Here is a 12,034-nt window from a genome sequence, read left to right as displayed (position 1 = left end):
TGGCACTGGCAGACATTTTTCTTTGGCACCGATTGGAAGCTGCCTGGGCACTGATTGCCATTTCCCTGGTGGTCTAGGGTGGCATACCTGGTGGTCCAGTGTGGTGGCCATCCCTGGTGGTCCTGGCGGCATCCTGGGCAGGCATCCGAGGGGGGGTTGCACTGATAAACAATCAGCACAGACCCCCCTGTCAGGAGAGCAGCCGATCGGCTCACCTCTACTCACGTCTGTCAGATGAGAGTGAGGAAAATCCAATCAACGATTCTTCCTGTTTACATCGTGATTAGCGTGATTGGACGTGACTGATCATGTGGTAAAGAGTCTCTGTCAGAGACTCTTTACCTAGATTTGAGTTGCAGTGTGTCAGACTGTAACGCCACAACAACGACTGCCTCGATGCGTGCCCCGGGGTCGCGTGGCAGCTTGATATCCTGACAACTTCATATGATGTCCGATCAGGATATTGCAACCACTTTGCCGGCATCATTTTCTATATGGCGGGCGGCAAGTGTTTAATTAAGAGAGATTATCCTAAAGCCTCGTACACACAATAAGAATATGGTAAGAATGATTGTCTGTCTTTTTGCATGCTAGTCTCATATTCTGAAAATTCTTGTACGGCAGAAGACAACTTCAGAAGTCAAATAATGTATTGTATTGTATTGAAATGTATTCTTTCATTTCCAATCATGCGTGGTCTTGCTCTTCTGATTTTTTTCGAATGAATACTGTACTGATTAACCACTTCAGCCCCGGAAGGATTTACCCACTTCCTGACCAGGGCATTTTTTGCAATAAAGCACTGCATCACTTTAACTGACAATTGCTCGGTTGTGCGATGTTGCACCCAAACAAAATTGATGTCCCTTTTTTCCTACAAATAGAGCTTTCTTTTGGTGGTATTTGATCACCTCTGCGGATTTCTATTTTTTGCGCTATAACCAAAAAAAGCGACAATTTTGAAAAAGAAACATTATTTTTTTACTTTCTGCTATAAAACATTTCCAAAAAAAAAGTAAAAATACAAATGTATTCATCAGTTTAGGTCAATATGTATTCTGCTACATATTTTTGGTAAAAAAAATCCCAATAAGCTTTTATTGATTGGTTTACGCAAAAGGTATCGCGTCTACAAAATAGGGGATAGATTTATGGCATTTTTATTTATTTTATGTTTTTACTAGTAATGGTGGCGATCAGTGATTTTTAGCGAGACTGCAACATTGCGGCAGACAGATCAGACACCTAACTGACATTTTCAACACTTTTATGGGAACCAGTGACATTATTACAGTAATCAGTGCTAAAAATATGCACTGTTATTGTACTAATGACACTGGCAGGGAAGGGGTTAACATCAGGGGTGATGAAGGGGTTAAATGTGTAAACTGTGTGACTGGGGAAATACACAGATCCTTCTTCCTGCTTAGCAGAAAGACTGGATCTGTGTTATCTCCCTTGTCAGAACGTAGATCTGCCTGGCAGATCCCCGTTCTGTCACTGTGGGAAATGATCGCTGATTGGCTCCCCCCGCTGGCCTCCGGGGGCATGCACGCGCCCACAAAAGTGTGTTCCTGAGCTGACGTACACCTACAGCGATTTTCGGGATCGTGCCACCTTGCCGCAGTATGACAGTGGCTGGTCAGCAAGTGGTTAAAGAAAAATAAAAAACAAAGGCTAACGCTGCGCTAGAACCAGTGAAAAAATTATGAATCCAAAAATGTCACAAAAAAGCAAATAAGTGATAGTGACAAACAAAAGCAGCCAGCATCATAAAAGTCCAGTACACAAACTTCATTAAAGAATTTTATACTATCATATAATTTTTTAATTCTCTATATTAGCACAATTGTTGTATATTTTAAATATTTTTCTGGATGGATGAGTGGATCTCGCATTTTCTTTTCGGCCTCTCCATACTTCCTTTTCGGATTTAAATGTCTGAATACATTATGGCCTTCTATTCCTATCTCTCGTTTTTTTTTATTATATATTACCACCACTAGATGGCGGATTTGTGTTATTCATTTCTACTTCCTGTTTTTTTTTTCCGTTTTTTCTTTTGCCCTTAATTCGGCCAGCAATTAAAATGGTGAAGCCGTTCTTTTTCCCACACATATTATACAGCCGCCAATAGCTAAATTATGCCAGAGAAGTATATAACCATCCACCATAATGACAATGGCGCCTGGCCAATCCCCAGACGACGTCCAATTGATGACGAAACACAAAGGGTGGCGCCCATTACAGTAACGTTGTTAAGTTTTTTCTTTCTGAGATGATGGACGGGCGCTTTGTGATACAGGAAGTAGAGTGAAGCTTGTGGAGGCACCGCGATTTCTATATATCCATATTGAACTATTCGCTGACTAATGAACTACTCTATTGTAAGTGCAATACTTATATTTTATTTTATTTATTTTCATTTGATATATTACACTATGGGAGCCTTTCTTTTGTATTTTTGAGCAACGTAATCTACTAGCTGACGACACTAGAAATCATTCCTTTGGAAGCTCCGATTATCACCTAGATTTTGGGGAAACTGTTAAATCCTGTGCTGGGCGAGATTGCGGTGGCAGTCATTGCCATCTGGTAAGCAAAATATTATATCACCTTGGGTGTGTGGAGCTGGATGCACTACCTATATTGTGTATGAGAATTGTATCTTCACCTCATCTCCTATTTTCATGGATGGACTTTAAACAGACACTTATGGATTCTTTTTTGTGATGGGACTCTGCCTTAATAATTTTTTCTTTTGTCACTTTTCTTTTTCACTTTTTCATTTTTTATTATTATTTTAGCTCTGCATCCACTTTTTATATCGTATTTGAAGTTTGTGTACTGGACTTATTTGATGCTTTCTGCTTTTGTTTGTCAGTATCACTTATTTGCTTTTTTGTGACATTTTTTGATTCATAATTTTTCACTGGTTCTAGCACAGCATTAGCCTTTGGGCTCTTTGTGTTTTTTATAAAACGAATTTAGTTACTAGACGTTGCTGCTGAATAGTTCCTCATGGACATTTTTGATTTTAGATCACAACACAACATAAATGTTGATGGGGTTTTCGATGGCAATATGGAACAGCCAGATGAGATAAGCGGGCTGTTTCTTAGACTTAAAAATCTCTTATATCAGAACTACATACTAGCTGGGATGTAGCTTATGTTGAACATTACGTAACCAAAAAGATGGTACTTTGAAGCCTGGGAGGGGAACCCGCAAAGGGGGGAACCGACCTTGAGGGTTGGTTTATCTATTTTAATGAGACAGGGATTAAATTTCTCCCATTTCTTTTAGGGGGAATGATAGAAACATCTTGAGGAATTCTTCACCAAGGGATAATGGGGGGGGGGGGTAATAATCTTCTGAAACCCAGTCATAACAAGAATCAGGGTAATACCCATAAACAAAACGCTTCTTATCAGACTAACCAACAAGGAGCCTCTTATCAAACTCAACAGAAGGTTTTTCCCCAAGGGGGTGGTAATAAGGGTAGCTATGCTCCTACGACAGTAGCATATATCGAAAACCCTAGCTATTCAAGACATTGGGAGCATAGGGGTGACCATAGAAATTACATTAATCCTCAAAATTCAGGATCCAGGGGTCAAACCCCCCGAGAGATAAACCAATTCACCTACAGAATAAATTTGCTCCATTGTCTGGATATTGAGAAAATGTTTTTGAAGATGAACGGGCTATTATGAAACACCATAATCAGTATAGGGATACCCAACTTCACATAGAAATGAATACCAAGACTCCCCTTCAGATTTTTTTTTCCAATGGACAACAACAGAGCCAAAAGGGGTTACGAAGAAAGAGAGGCAATAGAGGGGGGAGGAGGGTCAGGGCCAAATAGAAGAAAACATTACATATCACTGGTGTGTTCAAGGTGAACAGAGTGTTCTTAGTCAAGGTCTGAAATTTGCCCCCCCCCCCCTGTAAGCTTAATAAATTTGAGACATTCATTGAGGTGTACAAATTTATTCATAAAATGAATATCAAAAGACACTTCATTCTAAACCCCATAGGTAATCGCAGTCAAATAGTTCACACCATTCCTTCACAGGCAGGTACCCAAGATGTGAGACACACTGCAACTCTGATTTAGGAGAAGGACGATGGCAATGTTCCCATCCATCACACAAATTTTTCCAATGCTTCTTTGTTTAATCCCCCTGGTTTTGTTGCTCCCTCAGTGCAGGTATTTAAAGAAATGGTACTTGGTGGATTTAGAAATAGAAGTACCAGTGAACTCCAATCTAATATTAAGTCAATTTGCGAACATAATGACATAATTATACGCCCCGCCGATAAGGGGGGGGGGGGGGGCGGGATTGTCACTTTGGAAAAGAACCAATACATAGAAGAGGTGAATAGACTATTATCTGATTGTATAACATACACACATTTGGCCTCCAATCCTACAGTGAGATATAGAAAAGAACTTTCTAATCTGATTGAGTATGGCCTCCAACAAGGGATCTTAAATAAAAAGGAAAAAGAGTACCTTATACCTATCATGCCACGTGTCCCAATAATTTATTATCTGAGTAAAATCCACAAAAGTATTACCCAACCTCCAGGCCGCCCTATTATCAGCGGCTTAGATTCTGTAACTGCAAGGATAGGAAGATATGTGGATAATTTTTTACAGCCCCTAGTAGTGGCAACCCCCTCATACTTGCAGGATACTACACAGGTCATAAATCTGTTGGATGGGTGTGAATGGAGAGAGGGGTTTATTTTGGCCACAGCAGATGTGGCCTCCCTCTATACTGTAATATCCCACCAGCATGGCTCTGAGGCAGTAAATTCTTATCTTGAACAAGACCATTCCTTATCTTCATTACAGAGAGATTTTATTATGGAACTCTTACGATTTGCAACTGGACACAATTATTTTGGGTTTGGTGGAAATGTATTTTTGCAAACTTGTGGTGTAGCAATGGGTGCCAAGTTTGTACCTAGTTTAGCAAACTTATTTATGGCCTGGTGGGAGCAAGAGGCTATAGACACCAATCCCCCTAGAGAGCTGTGTCTTTGGAAAAGATCTATCGACAATGTGCTTCTTGTATGGGAGGGTGATCTAACTTCACTTGAGAATTTTTTTCAAAAACTCAATAATAATGATAAAGGCATTTCACTGCAATACGAAGCCAGTAACACTCAAGTGCATTTCCTAGATTTAAGCATTGCAGTCAAAGAAGGGTGTCTTAATACAAGTATGTTCTTCAAGGACACTGGCCGCAATGATTACATCCCTTTATCCAGATGCCATTATAAATCATGGCTAACTGCAGTCCCAAAGGGACAATTCCAGTGTATAAGACGCAATTGTACTGAGATATCTGAGTATTACCAAAAAGCATGAATTCTCAGACAAAGGTTCCTTGCTAAGGGATATCTTGAAAATTAAATAGATGGCATTATCGTAAGTGTTGCTGGTATGGACAGGTGTGAAATGTTGAATAAGATTGGAAAAATTAATCCATCATTAGTTTATAATCAAACAAAAACAAATATGGATGGTCTATGATTACCTGATATTCAATCATTGATATTGATATTCAATATTCAATATACCAGCACTTTTCCATCTAAAAAATCCTCAATAAACATTGGGGAATATTGAAAAACGATAAAGGAATTGGCCCTATTATTCTTGACCACCCTCAGGTAATCTATAGAGGGGCCTCATCTTTAATTAAGATACAACCTAGCCCCTAATGTAGTTGACCCCCTAAAACTATTTAGTTTTTTCAGACCATGAAGGGCTTTTTCCCATGCCGGAAATGCAGTATTTGTCAAATAAACTCCTTCAGAGGGCAGAAATGTGAGACTTTCCAATCTTCTGAGACTAATAAGATATACAATATTGAGTCTTTTATTACTTGTTCTACCCAATATGTTGTCTATCTTATCCAATGCCCATGTTCTAAACAATACATCGGTCGCACAAAAAGGTTGCGGTTGTCCGAACATGTTGGGAACATCAAGCAGGGTTTTAAAAAACGTAACCTATCCAGGAATTATGATGAATGTCATGATAGGAAACTTAATGGTACCCTATGTTTGGCTGTAGATAACATTCGTCCTCACTGGAGGGGGTCCAACATGGTCAGATCCATTTCCAGACTTGAAACCAGATGGATCTTTGACATGAAATCCTATCTGCCTTTTGGCTTAAACGTAGATTGGGATAAAAACTTCTTCATCAACAATACTTAGACATAGATTTTTTTACATATTTTACATATTTTATTCATGCCATTAACTTTCAATTTTATACTCTCATATCATTTTTTAATTCTCTATATTAGCACAATTGTATATTTTAAATATTTTTCTGGATGGATAAGTGGACCTCGCATTTTCTCTTAGGCCTCTCCATACTTCCTTTTTGAACTTAAATGCCTGAATACATTATGGCCTTCCATTCCTAGCTCTCGTTTTTTTGTTATATATTACCACCACTAGATGGCGGATTTGTTTTATTCATTGCTACTTCACGTTTTTTTCTTTTGCCCTTAATGCGGCTAGCAGTTAAAATGGGGATGCTGTTCTTTTTCCCACACATATTATACTGCTGCCAATATTTAAAATGGCGCCGGGGGAGTATATAACCACCCAAAGTAATGATAGTGGCACCTAGCCAATCCCCAGACGATGTCCTATTGATGACGAAACGCATAGGGTGGTGCCTGTGATGGTGACGTTGTTACGTTTTTTCTTTCCGAGATGGTGGACGGGCACTTTGTGATACAGGAAGTAGAGTGAAGCTCGTGGAGACACTGTGATATCTACATATCCATATTGAACGATTCGCTGATTAATGAACTACTCTAGTTTAAGTGCAATACTTATCTTTTATTAAATTTATTTGCATTTGATATATTATACTATGGGAGCCTTTCTTTTGTATTTTTGAGCAACATGATCTACTAGCTGGCGATACTAGAAATCATTCCTTGGAAGCTCCGATTATCACCTAGGTTTTGAGGAACCATTAAATCCCTGTGCTGGGCAAGACTGCAGTGGCAGTCATCGTCATCTGGTAAGCAGAATATTATATCACCTTGGGTGTGTGGAGCTGGATGCACTACATATATTGTGTATGAAAATTGTATCCTCACCTCATCTCCTATTTCCATGGATGGACTTTAAACAGACACCTATGGATTATTTTATGTGATAGGACTCTGCCTTATTAATTTTTTTTTTTCACTTTGATGTTTTCATGTTTTATTAATATTTTAGCGCTGCATTAAATTTTTATATAGGTTGAAGAAAAATGTTCTGTTTGCCCCTTCATCCGAATTTCGGATGAGCTGTTATATTCGGCTCTCGAAAGCTGTGTACTAACAATCAGATTATTGTACGATCGCTTAGAAAGCTGTATTTTTTTGTCCCATTTTCTGGTTGTGTGTACTCAGCATAAGGGACTTAGCAAGCCTCTTTACCTCTGGGGAAGTGACTTGATGTCTTCTTGGGCTATTCCAGGATGTGTTACGTTCACAACTCTGAAGATTATTCTGAGATTTCATCCTTCTTTTATGAACTTATGTATATATTTTGCATTTTCTTCTCTTTTGTGTTTTCAGGACCAGAGTACAGGTTTTCCATGTTAATAGAATTAATTGTATGTTATGTTTATAATAGTAAAATCAAAAGATTTCATCAGGCATAGGTAGAAGATATTCACTTGCAACTGAACTTGCTCTGTAATGTTGAAGACATTTCATAGCTTACACAAGCAACTTCTTAGGCTGCATTTACACCTGAGTGTAGCGTTTTTTACCACGTTTTTTACCGCGATTTGCCGCGAATTTGTGCAGGGCAAAAGGTCACCAATGTTAAAAGAAGAAAAACGCCCAAATCAGCCCGATTCGCGCAACAAAAAAGGGTCTGGAACTTGTTTGAGCTTCAGGCGCAGGGCTTCAGGCGACTTGGAGTGAAGATGTGAACCATCTCCATTGAGAATAATGGATTTTTTCCCCTCCAGCGTTTTGTAGCTTCAGGCGTCAAGCTACAAAACGCTCAGGTGTGAATGGGGTCTCAAGTTCTAATGAGCGTCAGGAAAATACCTCACCTCCCACCCTGCTGTTTAACAAAAACTGCTACCCTTGCAAGGTGATTGGATCAAGGTGTTGGTGCTACCTGTGTGGATATAAATGCTGGGGTATTAGAACTGAAGAAGTGGCTTGGATAAGCTACAAAATGTCTTCAACATTGCAGAACAAGTCCAGTTAAATATGACTAATTTCTTCTAGATATACATGACCTGGATAAATGAGAACCTTCAAAGACAGGCAGGGAGCGTTGTTTCCCACATACAGTATCATGTGCTTTATTGTGGTTGGACCGACTACAGTACACATGGGCCAAATGTCAGCTGGTTTCTATTGAATGAATGTCGTCCGAAATTTGGCCCGTATGTACTAGGCTTAAGCTGATGAACAGAAAAAGTTGGTCACTGATATAGATAATATACCTATCTGAGTAATAAAACTTATTTTTGTTTTTGTAATATTTTTATTATAAAAGTAAAAGAGGGCAACATAAAACGAGTACGATATATGACACTGTTTTTGATTAAACTAAAGCATCAATATCTGGTTCGATGGATGGAGTAGCAATTCTCAATGATTTCTCAAGGTGCTCATCAGATATTTTGGTTGTAATTTTGCCCTTCGTGTGCTTCAGCCTTGAAAATAGTTCACAAACATAGGTGCTGCTAAAAACTTATGACATGAATAAGGCGTGATTGTGAAGAGTGGGATATTTTTTTGGGGGAAGATAAAAAGTCCAGTAAAGAGGTTGTCAATTTTTTTCTTCAGCCACATGTGTTCACTAAGTGTAAATGCATTTTTACAAAAAGTTATTAGTTTATGATTTTGTGTTGGGTGGCATTCATAGCCGTATTGGAGCTCAGGTTGGACACCCCTGATCTAGACACTCCCTGCTCCTCTAGGCTTGTATAGTGTGGTTTAATTCTCATTGCAGAGACAAGGCTAAGAAAAGTCATTATCTTCCTACACTTCAATTTCTGGAAAAACATCCTTAGCATTTTACATACAGTATCTGAAGTAAACTACCTTGAATTTAAATGATGTGTCAAGCTGTTTATGGATTCTGCAGAGAAAGCAAGTACGTACCCACACTGAGGCCGCGTACACACGGGCGGACTGTCTGCCCAACTTAGTCCGCTGAACAGTGTTTCAGCGGACAATCCGCTCGTGTGTGGGCTTCAGCTGACTTTTTCAGCGGACAGTCTGACGAACAAAGTCTTACGGAATTTCCGTAAGACAGTCCGTTCAAACTTGGTTTTGTCCGTTCAAACTTGGTTTCAGTGGACAGTCCGCTCGTGTGTAGGCAAGTTGGACGGACTAAGTATGGCGCATGCTCAGAAAGGGTTTACACGGCCGAAGGTTGCATTGCAGTGTATAGGACGTCGTTTTTCTAGTCCCGTCGTACGTGCTGTACACGTCATCACGCACGCTTTCAGCGGACTGTCTGCTCATCGTGTGTGGTCAAGTCCGTTCATGCTAATTTTGAACGGACTGTCTGTCGGATTGTCTGCCGAACTTAGTTGGGCAGACAATCCGCCCGTGTGTACGCGGCCTGAGTCTTAAGTATGTAAGTACATAAAGCAGCATTTAAAACAGAACATGACCCACTTCTATTCTACAGTTAACTCTTTGTGCCCTGGAAAATCATTTGTCATATTTTTTTACAGCTTCCTTTACCCAGGGCACTGTGTATGGAATGTGGCGGCAGTACTTCCAATGTTGATGTTGTTTTGATCTTCATCCATACTGTAAAGGAAATCACTATGTAAAAGCATTGCATCTGGTAGCTCACAGCATACCATTCTTGCAGTCATGTCCTATTCTTCAGCCACCCTACCTTCACCAAATGGCAATTCCCAGACTTGCTGCTAGGTAAGCTCAGGCCCCAAGTCTTTACTTTATGGTATAGGGGCACGGGGCATGACTCCACTAGTAGGAATTGAAGACAATAAAAGGATGCTCCAGGCTCTGCTAAAGGGCACATGCAACTGTGAAAAAGCTACAAACTAGCATCTTTCGCTCTCATGCTACAAGTAATACATAAAATGGAAGCCGCAGTGTGGCGCTTGCAGTGTCCTATGTATTGCTCTGTTTAAAATGCTACAAAAAGCTGTCTCGAATAGGAAAGGACAGTCATATGACAGATCATGTGGCAAGATTATCCCTCTTTCTACTTTTTTTCTTATTCAAAAAATGAATGGGTCTTCAGTTGCTTTGGAGTCCGTAAGCAAACAATGTGCTACGCATATTTTGATAGTGCATTTTTTTTTTAAAGCAGTGGTATGCTTGCAGTAAGGCCATACCACTGCTTTATAATTTATCTATAAATCAGCCCCTTGTATGTAATAAAATAATTCAGTTTATTAATTCTTTTTTTAAATGCAAGGTAATCTTAATTCAATAAATTCCCTAACCTATAAGTATAGGCAAACAGTTCAATACACTTTTTTGTATGAACTCTTTCACTTGCCAAAAAAATGTTTGATTGTGTAAATGTGGTTTATATAATTCCAGGTTTTGACCATTTACTTTTCTTCACTGCAATCAAAGCAATACAGCTCTGTCAAGATGATTGGATAATGAAAGAGGTAATTTCTGTGCTTTCTACTCCAGTCACTAAGCTCCATTTGTTAAATTCACATCACTGCACAATGGAGTAGGATATTTCTAGTAGGATGTTTAATAACTACATCCCTGGATTAAAAGGGGATCTTTTTTATATGTCTAAACTTTAAAAAAAAAATGGAGGGGGGGGGGTACGGGTACCACTGCCAAAAATTAAACTGTTTACAAAAAATTTATGGATTATTCTTTTTGCTGCTAACCAAAAAAGAGCCATTATTGTGGCCTTTACAATTACAACTAAATCTTTTTTCCTTTTTTTTTTTTTTTTTTTAATTCCGAGATATCTGTTTTAGGATATTTATACACCTTTCCATTCACATATATGAGCTGCATTCTTACATAACTTCACTATAGCTGCAAGTGTGATGGATGGCAGAATATTCGTCCCGAGGGTGGAAGATTGGAATTATAGGGTGTGCAGTTTTGATTTGCAAGCCTGGATGCTTAAGAAAAAAAAACGAATAAACTAATAAAGAAGGGAACCAAGCCAAATCATAAAAGGCATAAACACTATTACACCCAGAGGTTTCCATTCTTCATTAGAAAAGACACAAATATCAAGGGAACACCCAGTTTTGGCAAAAAGGGGCCTCCAGAAACATGATGTGAAATGGATTATAATTGCATTGCCACAGGGCAAAATTCAGAAACATTATGGGAGTTGCTGTTCCAACATGCACAGCACACTTAGTATCGCTGGGGCCATTACACATAACTATTGTTTACACCTGTGATATACTGTGTTCTTGGGAATTTTGCAGTTACCAGGGTGAGTATATGTGACAGAGATCATGAGTCACGACCTTACAATATGTTGAAATGCAAACTTAATTTTAAAGCCGAGAGTTGAGTGAACTGGTGATCCAGGCCAGGTTGAGCCGAGTAACGGATATCTCTAAAAATTAGCCAATCAATTTGATCTTATCCACTAGTTTTTCTTCTTTTTTTAATCCTTTTTTTATTGTTTAACTCTTAAACAATAGTAGCAAAGCATACAGTCTAATTTATCAACACCAAAAAGGTCAGAAGCAGTACTTAGTCCCCTTTTGCTTAGGTCAACTTGTCCACTTACCTATTCTGCATGTCCCAACTAATGCTAAAAGAACAGCCTAGAAAAGGCACAATAAAAAAAATACACCTGCCTCTTCATTCATAAATTTATTGGCCACAGTTGTGACACTATTGGTCAAGGATGGACTCTTGCAGCTCCTTCATCACCTTCACTAATACGGTAGCATCAGCACCAGCGTGTAAACAACTCATAGCCATTATTGCAGCTGAGAGTTTGTTTACCTTTCTTCAGCAGGCTGGCAGATTTAATTTAG

This window comes from Lithobates pipiens, unplaced genomic scaffold (genome assembly GCF_037356315.1).
Source record: "Lithobates pipiens isolate NorthernLeopardFrog02 unplaced genomic scaffold, aLitPip1_a1.2 Scaffold_22, whole genome shotgun sequence".
NCBI classification, from domain to species: Eukaryota; Metazoa; Chordata; class Amphibia; order Anura; family Ranidae; genus Lithobates; species Lithobates pipiens.
This window is presented reverse-complemented; position numbering follows the sequence as displayed.